The 19970-nt window shown below is 47.8% G+C and overlaps 1 pseudogene; it reads left to right on the top strand.

The window, feature by feature from the left end:
- The first annotated feature begins 1798 nt into the window (after positions 1-1798).
- On the top strand, positions 1799-2675 carry LOC147958200 (uncharacterized; annotated as a pseudogene).
- The last annotated feature ends 17295 nt before the right edge of the window (positions 2676-19970 follow it).

Below are 19970 nucleotides of genomic sequence, written 5' to 3'. Positions count from 1 at the left end.
TTAAATTTCATTTAAAATGTAACCAGATATTTGTGGGTAGCTTTGAATGGCCGGCTCCCACAAGGCCGCGACAGTCTCCGTGGACCGACGGAGGTCCTTCCGGTCTCCATGGGGCATGCATGGCGTCCTCCCCAAGGCGGGAGCAGACGCCATCACAAGGGCCTCTGGAACAACACCGGTACACGTATATATCAAGACATCAAATTCTTCTCTTTTCTGTTTCACAAAGATTGCAACTGACATTGTTGTATGTGGTTTTACCTGCAAGTGAAGCTCTGATCCCTTTGCTGGAGTCCATGGAGATGAATGTGTAAGCGCAGTACGGGGTCAACCCTGACAGGGAGGTGCTGGAGATCTTACAAGCTGAATCCAAGGTCAAGCAGGTAATATATCTACAGTAACGTCATACCTATTAAATTAACCTACGTTTGATGGATCGTTGGTTCATATCTAGGGGATATCAAGATGAATTGGAGTATTTGTCTCCATTGAATTTTCTGTTGTTTGTGTTGATTTGAACCCTGAAATCGATGCATTTTGTTACCATTATGAAAATAGAAACCGAAGACTGGAGCACAAGCTAGCTAGCTTCTTCGTGCATGCTGCTACCTGCTAGCTAGCGACTACAGTTTGCAAATCACGGCCTTGCACTCTGTTTATGCGATGTCTGCATATGTACGAGATGCATGCACTTGCTTGCTGAGTTGCACTCGAGGCGTATTGATTATAGGTCACCTTATGTGCAGGTACGGCCAACCACGAGCCCACACATACAGATTGAAGATTGAAGAATGGCATGAAATGTTACCGTCTGTTGGTGATAGTGCCTTGCATGATTTTAGGACTTAGTGGATACACTGATCTAAATTTGATAGATGTTTCTTATTTAGTTTTTGTTTCAAACGCATGCTTTAATTGATGAACACTGTTACTAAGGAAGGTCTTGTTCCAAATGCACATGCCTTCCATGTTTAACTCTGAACAGAATGAACTGCACTTGCTACAACCAGACTGAACTGAATGTATAGAAACATGTACAGGTTCCCCTATCCTGCTCGCCCCTCCGGCAATGGTCCAGCCACCCGAGCACGGATCCAACATCTAACACGTGAATCCTCGCCGTCCCCATCCAAATATTTAACACGTGAAGCTACAGGGAGCAGATTTTGCGGAATCTATCCTTTTGTTGCCATCCAAATATTTTGCAGACACCTTAAATTTTGCTGCGTGTGAGCTACGCTAATTTAAATTTACATGACACTTTAATTTCATATTTTGAATTAAGATGCCATCAGCACTTTTGGTTGTGTTAGCTCTACTCCACTTTGTCATTTCTTTATGTTTGGATTGGCCATATCTTAATGTCCATTATTGCTAACATTAGGAATTATATGCACATGAAGCTGAATTACAACATGGAAGACTTTGATGAAGATATACATTTTATATTTAGAAAAGATATGTAATAAGTCCTTTTATGTTCCCTCAGTAGTTATTCAATGTACCAAATTTATGAAATTTCAATTGATCAAGGGAGCATTGGTCTAATTTAAAAGAAGATTAGTAGCTTATTTGGTTCACGTATATTTTTCTTGCTGAGCTTTTATTGTGTGTTGCACGTGCAAACTTATGTAATTAAAACTGTTGTGTTTTTAGTTAGGAATAGATGTATCCCGTTGGCATGAAACTATTTTCGATCTTCAAAACGAGCATTAGTGAAGACGTGCGTTGCACGTGCAAGCTTACTAGTACAACAAAATGTGCGACTAAATATGCAGATGTAGGATAAACTGTCGACATGGCACAATGTTCAGAATTTTCACAAACACAAGTAGAGCAGAAAGTCAGAACAGGTCTGCTGAAGCGCTTGTGACCATCAAAATAACTATCTCATAGTTGGCGCTGCTTCGTCAAACATCCACAACGACACTGTATCAGTAATTCAATACAGGAACCAGAGAAAAAAATGTGGCAGGGAAAAAATATGTGCCAATAGAAGAAATTATAACACTTGCTTGTAAAGCACGGATGATCTACTTGGCCGCCTCATAGTCCGTTGTCCACGCCGCCTTCCTCGACGCTGGCTTCGTGCCTCACGCCCACGGCATCCCAAAGCACCAACCGGATGCCGCCGTCATGCTGAGGATGCGAGCGCACGGGATGCAGATCATGTTCTACGTATGCGTGCCCAAATTCGCACGGCTAGACCCAGGAGTGCGCTGGGTGAGCGCGCCGCGGCTCCGCTTATGTCCGGCAGCCTGGACGACACGGTGCGCGCTCTGGCCGGCGTTGGTGCATGCGATCTGGAGGGAGCTCAGCGCGAAGCCGTGCCGGGTGTCCTCGTCAACCTTTGCCGTGAGAATGGCATCGTACTGTGCCGTGAGAATGGCTTTGTGTCGCTCCCCGGCGACGTCATGCTGGCAATCCTGGCGAGGCTCACCGATGGCATGGACCTCTTGCAGGCCGCGCGTACTCTCACGGAGCTGAGATGCCTCGTGGCCGATCAGGGCATGGCCAACGCTCCACGCTGGACAGCTGCTCCGCGTGTCCACGTTGGGAAATCATCTGCCGTGGAGAATCGAGTTAAAAAGACTACTGCACCCGAACGACCTAGGCGCTTCATCAATAAAGCAAAGAAAGTGAGGAGAGAGAGAGGATGGGCCAGAGAGGGTTGAGCTCATTTGAGGGAAAGAAAAGAACAAGAAAAGCTGGTGAGTGGCCCCAGGGTGCTGCTGCTTCCGTTGGTTCCATGCTCCCATACATAGCTGCTCCATACAACTTTATACGCATGCATACATGAGGCTACCGTTTGGTACTGCCACCGCTGTACATGCCCTTAGGACAGCGAGGACAGCGAGCTCTGGAAGCACAGGTATACGGCCTTGTGCTTGTCGACATGGGGCGACGACTCGCCCGAGATGAGCTGGATGGAGGGGTGGTGCAAAGAGAAACATATTCTTTTAAACAACGGAATATATAAATCCCGAACGTGCGGAATTTAAGCATGTCATCCCGAACGTTTTTTTATGGCAACGTTAGTTGTTAACACATGACAACTTTGTTTTAGTTCAATTTTTTTGTCAGAAAATTGTCATGTTTGTCAACAACGCCTTGATTAAAGTTGCCATGAGAAGAGTTCGGATTAGCATGCTTAAATTCCGAATGTTCGGGACTTATTGAGGTCCTTAAACAAACCCTTAATTGTATTTACCAGAAAGTTTAGCGTAGCTATAAAGCGTTGCGCGGCGGCATGGAGCAATTGCTACAAACGGCGCCGTTGGGCTTGCGCTTAAGTATCCACACAAGGCGTTTAGCGCGCTTAGCTGCGCCAAATGTTCGGCATGTATGTTTCGTTAAGAAGTACTCCCTCCGTTCGGAATTACTTGTTGTAGAAATAGATGTATCTATAATTAAAATACGTTTAGATATATTTATTTTTATGACAAGTATTTCCGAACAGAGGAAGTACGTTATAATTATGAAGTGTCCAAAATATGAACTTTCTAAAGCTGGATTGTTGTAGAAGTAGGGATCAAAAGTCAGAAGCAACATCAGCTTGCATGCATCTCTACTATTAAAGGAAAATTCACATAGTCAACTGCGCACGATTTATTTTCGCCTCTCCTCCCACGATGGTCTCACCTCGGATTTCTTCCATAAAAGCCCTACGTCTGGACACTCACCTCTCCCGTGCAATAATTTCCTCATCTGGATCATGAGGACTACACACAATGGGCACCGAACATGGAGGTCGCGATGGAGGGAGCTGAGCTCTGGAAGGCCATCAAAACCTAGTGGCGTCGAGTACGCCAAGGGCATCACAAGGTAACGGAAGGATTGTCTGGCGTTAACGGCGATCTACTCCACCAGAAGGATGTGATGCAGTACCGACCTTGTCAGAAAGAAAACAACGAAGGGGCATGGGAGACCTTTAAGACCCTGCATCAAGGTCATGACCATGTCAAGCAAGCTCACCTCCAGTCGCTCATGAGAAGTTACGAGTGTCTGAAGATGGAGAAAAGCGAAACGGTTGGTCGATTCGCCGCCCGTGTCACACCCTCGTCAACAACATACGTGGTTGTGTTTCAACCATAGAAGAAGTTGTGATCGCCTGACAATTTTTGATTGTTTTATAAATATAAATGTTTTGGTTATCTACTTTTTTATTATATATTTTACATTTTTGTATACATAAGGAACATATTTTTATGCACATTTGATTTTTCAAATACAATGATTAACACGTTTTTCAAATACATATTTTAATGTCTACTTTTTTCATTCATATTATATATTTTTCGTGTAAATCTAAACATTTATTTTGTATTTGTTTACAATTTTTCAAATACATGTTTAAAAAAAATTAAACACAATTTTCGATATTTTTTTCAACACATGTTAAATATTTTTCAAGTACACTTTGAAGCATTTTCCCCAAATGCTATCAACATTCTTTTAAAAGTTGCACAAACAGTTTTTTACACTTCACAAACATTTTTTCCAAAGCTTAAGTAATTGTTTGTGGAATATATGTATTTTATAATTTTACTCAAAATGTAAAATTAAACCAATATAAACGATTTTTAATAAAACAGAGTGAAGAGATGCACAAACCTGTTACTGGGCTGGCCCAACAGGGGCGTTGCTTCAGGCGACGCTAGATTCCATCTGGCTACAAGCGCTATATACATAGTATTCTCAAATATCTTAAAAAAACATAGTCTTCTCAAAACAAAACAAAATATAGTCGAGACAAAAACCAAAATCACTAGTTGAGGAGTACTCGTAGCAAAGACCATTCCAACCTTCCCAGGTTATGACAAGTGACGTGCTGCATGTGCGCCACTTGTCGCAACCTGAGAGTTTTTCTTTTTTCGTAGATCCGTTTATTCAAAAACGTTTGATCTCTTAAACCGTGCGTCCAAATCTTGAACCGCTTTCATCGTTGGATTCCTCGCGTCGAGATCTTCAAAACTAGATCCTATGTTGATAGATTTGAACAAAAAAAAATCACGAAAAAACCGAATCGGGAGCACAAGTTTTTTCCCTTTCCGAAAAAGCCATGCCCGTGCCTCTCCCGAAATCACAACCGTGCCTCTCGCGGAAGCAAAACCGTGACTCTCGCCAAAAAAAAGAGAAAATATGTTTTTTTTCATTTCCGAGGAGGCAAGGCTGTGACTCTCGTGAAAGCACAACCGTGCCTCTCGCGGAAGCAAAACCGTGACTCTCGCGAACAGTGGCGAAGCTAAGTGTTAGTCTGTGGGGTCAGTTGACCCCACAGCTTTTTAGAAAATAAGCCTAAAAACACTGTTCAGTTACTGTTCATACTAAAGAAAAAAATCAAAAAATACCATTGACCCTACAGATACTTTAGCCTGGCCTCGCCGCTGCTCGCAAAAGGAAAAAAGAACAGAAAACACGTTTTTTTTCGTTTCCGAGAGGCACAGCCGTGACTCTCGCGAAAGCACAACCGTGCCTCTCGCGGAAGCAAACCCGTGACTCTCGCGAAAGGAAAAAAAACAGAAAACGCGTTTTTTTTTCATTTCCGAGAGGCACGGTCATGACTCTCGCTAAATCACAACCGTATCTCTCGTGGAAACAAAACCGTGACTCGCGAATGAAAAAAAAACAGAAACGCGTTTTTTTTCATTTCCAAGAGGCACGGCCGTGACTCTCGCTAAAGCACAACCGTGCCTCTCGCGGAAGCAAAACCGTGACTCTCGCGAAAGAAAAAAAACAGAAAACATGTTTTTTCGTTTCTTAGAGGCACGGCTGTGACTCTCGTGAAAGCAAAACCGTACCTCTCATGGAAACAAAACCGTGACTCCCATGAAAGAGAAAAGAAAACGCGTTTTTCGCAAAAAAAAATTAATTTTTATTTTGATCGAAAAGCTAAGGAAGACCGGTGGAAAACCAAAACGTCGAAAACCCCCGGAAAAACCGTTTAAAAAGCCGAAAACGCGTGCGGAAAAATAAAAAAATAAAATCCAGAGGAAGTGCCTAGAGCGCGACACGTAGCGAATGGCTGAGAGCGCGCCAAGTGATGCTGATCGTTGCGAGGCTCCTAAAGGAGCGCTCGTTAACTACTTCTTCCGTTCCAAAATAGATGACTCAACTTTGAGTAGTTGTTCTCGACGAAAACATAGTCTTCTCGAAACAAAAAAAATCATAGTCGAGACCCCCTGCCCAGCCCGCCAGAACCCGCAAAAGAAAAACAAAAAACGCACGTTGGCGCTCGCATGGGATAGACGGGCCGCGGGCCGATAGTGCTTTGTCAGTCTCTCGGTCGCCCAGATCGTTCCCTCCGCCGATCGCACGTCTTTTTCTTTATCTGAGTTGGCGCTTTCACTGGCACATAGGGCTGCAAACGAGTCGAGCTCGAGTGAGTTGGAGTTGGCTCAGCTCAATTCATATAAAAATTCGAGCGAGCTCAAACTAAGTGAAGCTCATGATCGAGCTATAGAACATGACTCGTGCTCAGCTTGTAACGATCTCGAGTCGATCTCGAGCTAGTTTCGAGCTAAATGAGATGGTAGAAATTATAAATCTATGTACGAAAAACAAAAAAATTAACGTGAATATGCTAGGAATCTTTGCAAAAAATATAGGATATTTAATACATAGTCGACCACATGCAATAATTAGGCCTAAATCTCCTCTGAACTTAATTAAGTTTCCATATTCGTTGGTAAATATAAAATGGAGAAAAATTATGAACAACATATATGGTAATAAATTATCTTCTTTTCGTTTAATATATGGCATGATTATTTAACATAATAATATTCTGTTGAGCTATCGAGCTAAAATCGAACGAGCCAATAATGGCTCAAGATCGACTCGTTTCTTGGTCGAGCTACATAAAGTGTGAAAGTGTAACTATCCCTGGGTGGTTTTGGTAATTTCTAACAACATATAGCTCATTGAGCTAACATTATTCAAAAATTAATATTTCAGGAAAAGCTCAATGAATGGCATGGCATGGACGAGGAAAGTGGATCCCTCAAAATTCTGAGGACAAAAAATTTGGCTCAAGCTTGAAGCTCAAGACTCTATATTTTCTATTTTAGTGATCCAAGATCACATTGAGTCTATAGGAAAAGCCAATACTATCAAAGAGGGATGAGGTGTTGCTTAATGAGCCTCTTGCTTCATGTGCTTAGTGATATGCTCCAAAATCCTCAACTACCTTCCCACATCCACATATGACCTAAACCAAAAGTCAAACTCGGCCCCACCGATTCTTTCTTTCCGGCGCCACCGAGTTTCAAATGTCATAGCCACTGCCACAAACCCTAGGCAAATCGGTCTCACCGATAGGGATCTCGGTCTCACCAAGATGGGGTTGTAATCTCTCTGTTTCCCTTTGTAACGTCTCGGTCTAACCGAAGTGAGTGATCGGTCCCACCGATATTGCAATGTAAACTCTCTGTTTCCCTTTTGTAACATTTCGGTCTCACCAAGATGAGCGAATCCCTCCCACCGAGTTTACCTGACCAACTCTCTAGTTAGCTTATTACCAAAATCGGTCCCACCGAGTTTGTGTAATCGGTCACACCGAGATTATGTTATGCCCTAACCCTAACCATATCGGTCCTACCGAGTTGCATCTCAGTCCCACCGAAAATCCTAACGGTCACTAGGTTTGCTAAATCGGTCCGACCGAGTTTAACCATTCGGTCCCATCGAGTTTTGCTAATCGTGTGTAACGGTTAGATTTTGTGTGGAGGCTATATATACCCCTTCACCCACTCTTCATTTGTGGAGAAAGCCATCAGAACATACCTACACTTCCAATACACATTTTCTGAGAGAGAACCACCTACACTTGTGTTGAGGTCAAGATATTCCATTCCTACCATATGAATCTTGATCTCTAGCCTTCCCCAAGTTGCTTTCCACTCAAATCTTCTTTCCACCAAATCCAAATCCTGTGAGAGAGAGTTGAGTGTTGGGGAGACTATCATTTGAAGTACAAGAGTAAGAAGTTCATCATCAACACACCATTTGTTACTTCTTGGAGAGTGGTGTCTCCTAGATTGGGTAAGTGTCACTTGGGAGCCTCCGACAAGATTGTGGAGTTGAACCAAGGAGTTTGTAAGGGCAAGGAGATCGCCTACTTCGTGAAGATCTACCGCTAGTGAGGCAAGTCCTTCATGGGCGACGACCGTGATGGAATAGACAAGGTTGCTTCTTCGTGGACCCTTCGTGGGTGGAGCCCTCCGTGGACTCGCGCAACCGTTACCCTCCGTGGGTTGAAGTCTCCATCAACGTGGATGTACGATAGCACCACCTATCGGAACCACGACAAAAACATCCGTGTCTCCAATTGCGTTTGAATCCTCCAAACCCTTCCCTTTACATTCTTGCAAGTTGCATGCTTTACTTTTTGCTGCTCATATACTCTTTTGCATGCTTGCTTGAATTGTGTGGAGATTGCTTGACTTGTGCTAAGATAGCGAAAATCTGCCAAGAACTAAAATTGGGAAAAGGCTAGATTTTTATTTGGTCAAGTAGTCTAATCACCCCCCTCTAGACATACTTTCGATCCTACAAGTGGTATCAGAGCTTTGGTCTCCATTTGCTTGGATTTCCATAGTTTTTGGTGGTCATAGCCTTGGTTTCACAACCTAGGAGAGTATGGCGTCTAGCGAGGGAAATTATCACCGTAGAGGTCCTTACTTTGATGGTACTAATTTTGCTAGTTGGAAGCATAAGATGAAAATGCATATTCTTGGACATAACCCCGCCGTTTGGGCTATTGTGTGTATTGACTTGAAAAGTGAATTCTTTGATGGGAAAAAACCGAACCGTGAAGCCACCGCGGAAGAGTTGAAGATGCTGCAATACAACGCTAAAGCTTGTGATATCCTCTTCAACGTACTGTGCCCCGAAGAATTCAACAAAATCAGCCGTCTTGAGAATGCAAAGGAAATTTGGGATACTTTGATTGATATGCACGAAGGTACCGACTCCGTCAAGGAATCCAAATTGGATGTGCTTCAAAGTCAACTTGACAAGTTCAAAATGAAGGATGGTGAAGGTGTCGCTGAAATGTACTCTAGGCTTGCTCTTATCACAAATGATATTGTCGGCTTAGGGAGTGAAGAGATGACCGATAGATTCATCATCAAGAAGATCCTAAGAGCCTTGGATGGAAAATATGATACCGTGTGCACATTGATCCAAATGATGCCCAATTACAAAGATCTCAAGCCAACGGAAGTCATTGGAAGAATTGTTTCTCATGAGATGTCACTCAAGGATAAAGAGGAACTTCACAACAAATCAAGTGGTGCTTACAAAGCCTCATGTGAAGCTCCCACATCATCGAGTGAGAAACAAACCTTCAATGAAGAATTGAGCTTAATGGTGAAGAACTTCAACAAGTTCTACAAGAGTAGAAGCAAAGAGAGAAGCTCCAAGTCAAGGTCCTACAATGACAAAAGATCTTCTAGTCGAGAGCGAAACTGCTACAATTGTGGAAGGCCCGGACACTATTCCAATGAGTGTACGCCCCCCTACAAGAGAAGAGAAGATTCTCCCAAGAGAAGAAGTAGAAGAGAAGAATCACCATCTAGAGAAAGAAGGAGTAGAGATGATCGTTATGAACGAAGACCCTCACGGAGAAGCAAGGATTCGGAAAGAAAGGACAAGTCATCAAGGAGCTACACAAAACGAAGACATCAAGCTCATGTTGGTGAATGGGTATCCGGCTCCGACTTCAACAAACACTCCGAGAGAAGCTATCACTCCGACTCCGAATATACTCAAGATGAAGGTGTTTCCAGTCTAGCACTTGTGACAACCAACTCCTACGACATATTTGAATCACCAAATGAAGGAGTTGGAACATGCTTCATGGCTAAAGGCCCAAAGGTATCACACCCCGAGTATGTTGATTTCAATAGTGATGAAGATGACTTGTTAGGTGATGATGATTTACTTGTTGACAACTCTAGTGATGAATACTATGATGAAACGTCAATTAATCATGCTAATCAAAATAAAACGAATGACAATGATAAGGAGAATATTGAGTCTCTAACTAAAGAACTAAACACTCTTAAGTTAGCTCATGAAACTATCTTAGGAGATCATCGAGAACTTTGAAGGACTCATGAGAAATTACGCTTTGAAAAGCTCAACCTTGAGCAAGAGCATGAGTTCTTAAAAGCAATCAATGATGATCTTCGCAAGAAAAGTTCTTCTTACATTGCCAAGCGTTTACTCTTATCCACTTACATGCCTCAAGTCAAGTCTAGTAACAAGAACAAGAAAGATTCTTCCTCTAGTAGTAACAATAATCATGCTAAATCCAATATTGTTGCTTCTAGTAGTTCTCTTGATTCCACTAATGATTCTCTTAGCCAAGTTACACTTGATCAAGAAAATAGCTTATTGAAGGGAATTATAGAGAAAGGTGTTTACAAGAGCCTTGCCGGAAGTAAGCAATTCGAGGAAATTGTACGCAAGCAAGGAAGGCACCGGAAGAATCAAGGTGTTGGTTTTGAACGAAAGTTCAATGCCAATGGAGTTGAGTGGGAAGAAGATCAATACCCCAAGACGAAGTTTGTTCCTCAACAAGAGAAGTATGATCCTACTTCTTTCAAAGGGACACAAGCTCAAGATGATCTTCCACCACAAGACCACAAGCAAAAAGGGAAGGACAAGCTTCAAGAGGAAATTGATGCATTTAAAGAAGCTCCTAAGGCCTTGGTCAAGTGGGTTCCCAAGACTACATCAAGTTCCACTTCATCAAGTACAACTACAACTCCGAGGATTCCCATAAAGATGGTGTGGATCCCGAAGAAGAAGAACTAGAGAGTTCTTGTGGGTGACTCCGCCAACATACTTCACTCTTATCATTTTGGCAAGAACAAGTGCAATCAACTTCCACATCTTGCACTAGTTCAAGGAGTCACAAACCCTCTTGTTGGTAAGACAAGGGACAAGGTAACCTAAAAGCTGTCATAGACATCATCTTGTGTGTGCATCACTCTATGTCTATGGATATCCTTGTTTGTTCCTTGTGGGACTAACCCGTGTAGGTATTGAAAGTGCAACTCACTCCAATGGATAGCTCCAAATGATCTACATCAACATTGAGCATCCACATCTTCAACATCTACATGAAGTCATCATCGACAAAACCCAAGGTTAGTTCATCCCTGAGGGAGTCCTGGATTAGGGGGTGTTCGGGTAGCCGGAGTATACCTTCGCCGGACTCCTGGACTATGAAGATACAAGATTGAAGACTTCGTCCCATGTTCAGATGGGACTTTCCTTGGCGTGGAAGGCAAGCTTGGCGATGCGGATATTCAAGATCTCCTACCATTGTAACCAACTCTGTGTAACCCTAACCCTATCCAGTGTCTATATAAACCGGAGGGTTGTAGTCCGTAGGACAATCAACTCCATACACAACAATCATACCATAGGCTAGCTTCTAGGGTTTAGCCTCCTTGATCTCGTGGTAGATCTACTCTTGTACTACCTATATCATCAATATTAATCAAGCAGGAGTAGGGTATTACCTCCATCGAGAGGGCCCGAACCTGGGTAAAAACATCGTGTCCCTTGTCTCCAGTTACCATCCGGCCTTGATGCACAGTTCGGGACCCCCTACCCGAGATCCGCCGGTTTTGACACCGACATTGGTGCTTTCATTGAGAGTTCCTCTGTGTCGTCGCCTTTAGGCCCGATGGCTCCTTTGATCATCAGCAACGATGAGGTCCAGGGTGAGACTTTTCTCCCCGAACAAATCTTCGTCTTCGGCGGCTTCGCTTGGCCACCTGGAGCAGATCGAAAGCTACGCCCCTGGCCATCAGGTCAGGTTTGGAAGTCTAAACTACACGACAGACATCCGTGGAGATTTGATCTTCAACGGATTCGAGCCATAGCCAAGCGCGCCGCACTATCTCGAGGGGCATGATCTAGCTCTGCCTCCAAACAGTGTCCTGGAGGCCGCACCCGCATCGGTTCCGACCCTTAACTCGGAGCCTGTTGCGCCGGTCGAGGATGAGCGGTTGGACGTCACCTCGGGGGCTGCGATCTCAAAGGCGATCGAGCCGAACGCCAGCCCCGCACTCTGCATGACCCATGACTCCGAGGATCCGGACTCCTCCCCGGACTCCGAATCCCCCGCGCCCCTGCCAATCGAATCCGATTGGGCGTCGATAATGGAGTTCACCGCTGCGGGCATCTTTCAGCACTCGCCTTTTGGCGACATCCTGAATTCTCTCAAGTCTCTCTCTTTATCAGGAGAGCCCTGGCCGGATTACGATCAGCAAGGATGGGATACGGACGATGAAGAAATTCAAAACCCACCCACCACCCACTTTGTAGCCACTGTTGACGATTTAACCGACATGCTTGACTTCGGCTCCGAAGACATCGACGGTATGGACGACGATGTAGGAGACGAACAGGAACCAGCACCTGTAGGGCGCTGGAAGGCCACCTCGTCATATGACATATATATGGTGGATACTCCAAAAGATGGAGATGGCGATGGAACAGCGGGGATGACACCTCCAAGAAACAGCCAAAGCGCCAGCGTCAGCGGCGCCGCTCTAAATCCCGCCAAAGCAAAAACGGTGATTCCGGCACGGGAGATAATACTACCCCGGATAGCGCCGAAGAACACCCACCCCAGCAAGATTCGGCGCAGGAAGATGGAGAAGCCAGCCCTCATGAGAGAGCGGCAGACCGAGAGGTTGAGGATGATAACTATATGCCTCCCTCCGAAGGCGAGGCAAGCCTCGATGACGACGAATTCGTTGTACCATCAGACCCCGCCGAACAAGAGCGTTTCAAACGCAGGCTTTTAGCCACGACAAACAGCCTCAAGAAAAAGCAGCAACAGCTTAGAGCTGACCAAGATTTGCTAGCTGATAGATGGACTGAAGTCCTTGCGGCCGAAGAGTATGAACTCGAACGCCCCTCCAAGAGTTACCCAAAGCGCAGGCCGCTACCCCGATCAGATGAAGAAGCGCCTACATCACCAGCGCATGACATGGCAGACCGGCCACCTCGCGGCCGCGACAGAGAGGCCTCTCGGCCCTCCACCCAAGCCATGCCCCGACGCCGCTCAACTAAGGCACGGGAAAATGCGCCAGACCTGCGAGACGTACTGGAGGATAAGGCAAGACAAACAAGATCGATCTACGGATCGCGTAGGCGCCCTACGGCACGTGACGATGATCTTCACTCTGGATACAACAAATCCGGCCGGGCCGAACACAACAGACATAGCTCTTCCGAGTTGCGTCGTGATATAGCCTAGTACAGGGGCGCCGCACACCCACTATGCTTCACAGATGAAGTAATGGATCATAAAATCCCAGAGGGTTTCAAACCCGTAAACATCGAATCATACGATGGCACAACAGATCCGGCGGTATGGATCGAGGATTATCTCCTTCACATCCACATGGCACGCGGCGATGATCTACACGCCATCAAATACCTCCCGCTCAAACTTAAAGGACCGGCCCAGCATTGGCTTAACAGCTTGCCAGCAGACTCAATCGGTTCTTGGGAGGACCTGGAAGCCGCATTCCTTGACAACTTCCAGGGCACTTACGTGCGACCACCGGATGCCGACGACTTAAGCCACATAATTCAGCAGCCAGAGGAATCGGCCAGGCAATTCTGGACACGGTTCCTAACAAAGAAAAACCAGATAGTCGACTGTCCGGACACAGAGGCCCTAGCAGCCTTCAAGCATAACATCCGCGACGAGTGGCTTGCCCGGCACCTGGGACAGGAAAAGCCGAAATCTATGGCAGCCCTCACGACACTCATGACCCGCTTTTGCGCGGGAGAAGATAGCTGGCTAGCTCGCAGTAACAACTTAGCAAAAAACCCTGGTAATTCAGATACCAAGGACAAAAGTGGCAGGACACGTCGAAACAAGCAAAAACGCCACGTTAGCAGCGACAGTAATGAAGATACGGCAGTTAGTGCCGGATTCAGAGGCTATAAATCCGGTCAGCGGAAAAAGCCATTCAAAAAGAATACTCAGGGCCCGTCCAGTTTGGACCGAATACTCGACTGCTTTTGCTAGATCCATGGCACCCCCGAAAGGCCAGCCAATCACACCAACAGGGATTGTTGGGTGTTCAAGCAGGCAGGCAAGTTAAGAGCCGAAAACAAAGACAAGGGGCTGCATAGCGATGACGAGGAGGAGCCCAGGCCACCGAACAACAATGGACAGAAGGGCTTTCCCCCACAAGTGCGGACGGTGAACATGATATACGCAACCCACATTCCCAAGAGGGAGCGGAAGCGTGCGCTACGGGACGTATATGCGATGGAGCCAGTCGCCCCAAAGTTCAACCCATGGTCCTCCTGCCCGATCACTTTTGATCGAAGGGACCACCCCACTAGCATCCGTCACGGCGGCTTCGCCGCATTGGTTCTCGACCCAATCATCGACGGATTTCATCTCACAAGAGTCCTCATGGACGGCGGCAGTAGCCTGAACCTGCTTTACCAGGATACAGTGCGAAAAATGGGCATAGATCCCTCAAGGATCAAGCCCACAAAAACGACCTCCAAAGGCGTTATACCAGGTGTAGAAGCCAACTGCACAGGCTCAGTAACACTTGACGTGGTCTTCGGATCCCCGGACAATTTCCGAAGCGAAGAGTTAATCTTCGATATAGTCCCGTTTTGCAGCGGCTATCACGCCCTGCTCGGACGAACCGCATTCGCAAAGTTCAATGCGGTGCCGCACTACGCATATCTCAAGCTCAAGATGCCAGGCCCTCGAGGAGTAATCACGGTCAATGGAAACACCGAACGCTCCCTCCGTACGGAGGAGCACACGGCGGCTCTCGCAGCCGAAGTACAAAGCAGCCTTCTTAGGCAATTCTCCAGTCCGGCCGTCAAAAAGCCAGACACTGCCAAGCGCGCCCGGAGTAACCTGCAACAAGACCGCCTGGCACGTTCTGAGCAGGCATAGCAATGCGGCCCCAACCCCAGCCCTCGCGTCATAGCGAAACCAGTGCCTCGCGTACATAACTACGCCCTTGTAATACCATGGGCACAGGGGAAGGGGCACAATAACGGCACGCCCAAAATACGGCTTAAAACGTACTAGGGGCTGCCGGATTCTTTTTTCTTACTTTCAGGACTCCATACTTCGGACGACCTGTTCGGCAATTCGACCGCCGCACAAACGATGCAAGATCCGGGGAGGCAGACAAGCCATGCCGCATTATGGAACTCCCAGGTGGTCTCTGTTACGAGCAGTATACCTGTTTTGAATACAATTCCGCGGCATGCCCCTGGTCAGGACATGTTAAATAGTCCAATATCTTTTTGCTTATCGCACTACTTGTATCGTTCGGCTTTGATAAATAGCCTCTCTATAAACAATGCATAGTTTTTTTGTCTATTTTTGCATTATCCTATTTTCATATATATGTTTATTAAATGAAATGATTGCACCCGTACATCATGGTATGGCAAACACGCCAGGGGCTTTAGTACCACTCATTATGGTGTGAGAAGTCCGTACACTTTCACAAGTGCGGCACCCCGAACTTATAGCACTATATGCATCGGCTCCGAATCATGATTTGGGTCAATAGCTGGGTTTGCCCGGCTCCTATGTTTTGGTGCCTTACGTTCCGCTATATCGGCTAAGGTAGCACTAGGAGAACCACTGCGATTGTGCCCCGGTTCAGCTGGGTTAAGCACCTCAGTGGAGAAAGCTAAAACTGACTATCATGATGAGCTGAGAGACCGGTCACTGTTCGAGAGGTTTTTCGAGTCCCTAAAGACTTATGCCGCTTCGAGCGAGGAGCCGGCTTTGTCCGGCCAAGGCGTGGATAGCGCCCCGAACTCGGTCTTCCGAACTAGGGGCTTCGCCGAAATTTAAAATTATAGAGTTCTATGGCTAAGTGAGAGTGTTCAAGCCTTATAGTCCGATTACCTGGTTCGTTGTGCTGAGCGCCTCCCTCGAAGGACCCAACCATGGGAAAAAGAGCGCTCAGGTTTATCCCGAACACCCCAGCACTAGTGGCATGGGGGCAGAAGCCGACGACTGGCCATCTCTCAATTTTTTGATAAACGGCCGCACAGAAAGTAATATTTTAAATTAAACAAGCATTGCTTAGCGCATATGAACAAGTTTTCAGCGCACAGGATAAAACACGAGCGAGTTCATTGAAAAATTACATCTTTGGTACATTCATCCGCCACAAGGCGGGCACCCGCAAGAACATCCTTGTAGTAGTTCTCGGGCTTGCGATGCTCCTTCCCCGGCGGCGGCCCGTCCTTCACAAGCTTCTCACCGTCCAGCTTACCCCAGTGCACCTTTGCACGGGCAAGGGCCCTCCGGGCACCTTCGATGCAGACGGAGCGCTTGATGACCTCGAGCCTTGGACAGGCCTCCACCAGCCGCCACACAAGCCCGAAGTAGCTCCCAGGCAGGGCCTCTCCGGGCCACAGCCGAACTATGAAGCCCTTCATGGCCTGTTCAGCCGCCTTGTGGAGCTCGACCAGCTGTTTCAGCTGGTCGCTCAAGGGCACACGGTGTCCGGCCTCAGAATACTGAGACCAGAACACCTTCTCCGTCGAGCTGCCCTCTTCAGCTTGGTAGAATGCGGCGGCGTCGGATACGCTGCGGGGAAGATCTGCGAATGCCCCTGGAGAGCTCCGGATTCGGGTAAGTAACAGGTAGTTTACTTTTATATTTCTGCTTTGCATAAAGAATGCCTTACCCGCTGCTATCTTCTTCATCTCCTCCAACTCTTGGAGGGCCTTTTGGGCTTCGGCCTTGGCAGACTTGGCGGTCTCAAGGGCTGTCGTGAGCTCGGATGCTTGCGTCTTTGACTCAAGCTCCAAACCCTCATGTTTTTTCATGAGAGCCTGAAGCTCTTGCTGCACCTCGCCGACCTGAGCCCCAAGTCTCTCTCGCTCAGTGCGCTCCGCGGCCGTTCTCTTTTCGGCCTCCGACAGCGCCTGCTTGAGGGTCGCCACCTCAGTTGTGGCCCCTACAATAAGCAGTACAATCCTGTTATTTTTTGCAATCACGCCTCTCTATAGGCACTTTTTCTGTAAGGTATTTCTTACCTTCTTTTTTCTCGAGCTGCCGCTTGGCAAGGCCGAGCTCTTGCTCGGTCCGCTCGAGGTCCTGTTTGAGGACACCCACCTCCGCAGTCAGTGCGGCGGTGGATAGCAGCGAAGCCTGCATACGCATATTGACTCTTTATTGTTAGACTCCTGCGAAATTTAATAGATCCTCTATTCGGCTTTTCTTTCCGAACGCCAAACAGAGCATCAGGGGCTACTATCTATGCGGTAATATTTTTACATATTTTTACTTACCTCGAAGCCTGTTAGAAGGCTAGCGCAAGCTTCAGTCAGTCCGCTCTTGGCGGACTGAACCTTCTGGATCACCGTACTCATAATAGTACGGTGCTCCTCGTCGATGGAGGCGCCGTCAAGCACCTCCAGCAGATTGTCCGGCACCTCCGGTTGGACGGAGGCCGCCGGCTCAGAAGGCTTGCTCCTCTTGGAAGGAGTTCGCCTGCCGCGGTCCGGAATGGTTGAAGATTCCGGCACGGCGTCCGGCTCAACGCCGGACTTGGAGCCCTGGGGGGTCTTGTCCCCTTTACTCCTGGAGTCCGGGAGGCTGCCTTGCGGCTCCTCCAGGACCACCTCCTCCTGCCCCAGAGCTTGTCGCGACGCCACTTCGGCGTCGTCAGCAGTGCGGGGGGAGACAGCGGGCGGAACTGAGTTCATGTCCGACGAATCCAGGGAGCCGCTCGATGAATCGTCGAGCTCGGCCCGGTGCGGGCTGCATAATTATGATCGACATTAGGGAAAGCTGTGCAACAAAGGAACATCATGAGTTACTCTGATATCCGAACTTATGATTTCGCCGGACGCTTGGCCCTATCTGGCCACTCCTCTTCGTCCTCTTCGGCGTCGGGGGAGTAGTCCGGCAGAGGGGTCTTCTTCTTCCTAGACCCCTCGGCCTCCCCCGTTGGGGCGGCCTTCCTTTTCTTTCCTCCCCCCGCTGAAGGGGGAGAGGTTTCTTCTTCCTCCTCCTCGTTTTCACGAGAGGAGAGCGTCTCGGACTCGTCGGATGACGAATCCGACACCACCATATTACGGGCACTCTTTCGAGTCCTCGTGGCCTTCTTCTTCTTGGCCTTCTTCTCCGGCACCACATAAGGTGCCGGAGCCAGCAGCTTCACTAGGAGAGCAGGGGCTGGGTCTTCGGGTAAGGGAGCCGGACAGTTAACCGGTCCGGATATCGCCTGCCAAGCCTGTCAAAGGTAAGGGAGTTTAGATCCCGCATAGAGTCAAACTATGAAAAAAGAGCTTAATATCCTGTCAAAGGTGAACATAGCTTACCTCGCTAGCGTGACGCTGCGAGCTGCATCCGCGGTCCTCAGAAGCGGATGTTGGAGCCTCGGTGCCTTTGATTAGCACCTTCCAGACGTCTTCATACGTCGTGTCGAAGAGCCTGTTAAGGGTTCGGTGCTGCGCCGGGTCGAACTCCCACAGATTAAAGTCCCGTTGTTGACATGGGAGGATTCAGCGGATGAGCATGACCTGGACTACATTGACAAGCCGGATTGGCTTGTTTACCAGGGACTGGATGCATGTTTTCAGTCCGGTCACCTCTTCTTCGTTACCCCACGACAGGCCCGTCTCTTTCCAGGACATAAGCCGCGTGGGGGGTCCGGATCAAAACTCGGGGGCTGCGACCCATTCCGGATCGTGTGGCGTGGTGATGTAAAACCATCCGGCTTGCCACCCCTTTAGGGTCTCCACGAAGGAGCCCTCGAACCATAGGACGTTGGCCATCTTGCCCGCCATGGCGCCTCCGCACTCCGCCTGGCTGCCGCGCACCACCTTGGGCTTGACGTTGAAGGTCTTGAGCCAGAGGCCGAAATGGGGGCGGACGCGGAGGAAGGCCTCGCACACGACGATAAACGCCGAGATGTTGAGGATGAAGTTCGGGGCCAGATCGTGGAAATCCAGGCCGTAGTAGAACATGAGCCCCCGGACGAATGGGTGGAGTGGAAAACCCAGTCCGCGGAGGAAGTGGGAAGGAACACTACCCTCTCATGGGGCCTTGGGGTGGGGAGGAGCTGCCCCTCCTCGGGAAGCCGGTGCGCGATGTCCTTGGACAAATATCCGGCCTTCCTTAACTTTTTGACATGGCCCTCCGTGACGAAGGAGACCATCCACTTGCCTCCCGCTCCGGACATTGCTGGAGAAGGTTGAGGTGGGAAGAGCGGGCTTGGGCGCTGGAGCTCGAGTGCGCAGGAGATGGATAGGCAAAGGAGGAAGAAGGTGTAGGTAAAAAAGGTGGATCCTTATCCCCTTATATGGGCAGATGCGGTTATGCGTCCCCACCTGCCTAATAAAACTCGCTTGCCTCCCAAGCGCCATGGTAAATGGCGCGGTTGGGTTACCCACATCCGTATTGATTAGAATCCCGTAAAAAGGGCACACGATCTCTGCTTTGACAAGACGTGCCAAGGAAACTGCCTCGCAAAACGTGCTGAGGTGGAAAAGTAAAAACGATTCGAGTAAAGGACTTGGCCGTAGTGTGATGATGCACCGCGGAATACGTCAGCAGATTTGATTTGTGTTAATGTTATTCTCTATGGCAATATGTGGAAACTTGTTTTGCAGAGCCGGACACTATTCTTGGTGTTTACAATCTTCGATGAAGGACTTGGAGGAGGAACCCGCCTTGCAATGCCGAAGACAATCTGCGCGCTGGACTCGTCGTCATTGAAGCCTGGTTCAGGGGCTACTGAGGGAGTCCTGGATTAGGGGGTGTTCGGGTAGCCGGACTCCTGGACTATGAAGATACAAGATTGAAGACTTCGTCCCGTGTCCGGATGGGACTTTCCTTGGCGTGGAAGGCAAGCTTGGCGATGCGGATATTCAAGATCTCCTACCATTGTAACCGACTCTGTGTAACCCTA

The sequence above is a fragment of the Triticum urartu genome, chromosome 7A, assembly GCF_056163025.1.
Source record: "Triticum urartu cultivar PI428250 chromosome 7A, HENAU_Tu73, whole genome shotgun sequence".
NCBI lineage: Eukaryota > Viridiplantae > Streptophyta > Magnoliopsida > Poales > Poaceae > Triticum > Triticum urartu.
Note: the sequence above shows the minus strand (reverse complement) of the source record. Positions and strands in the feature narration are given on the sequence as shown.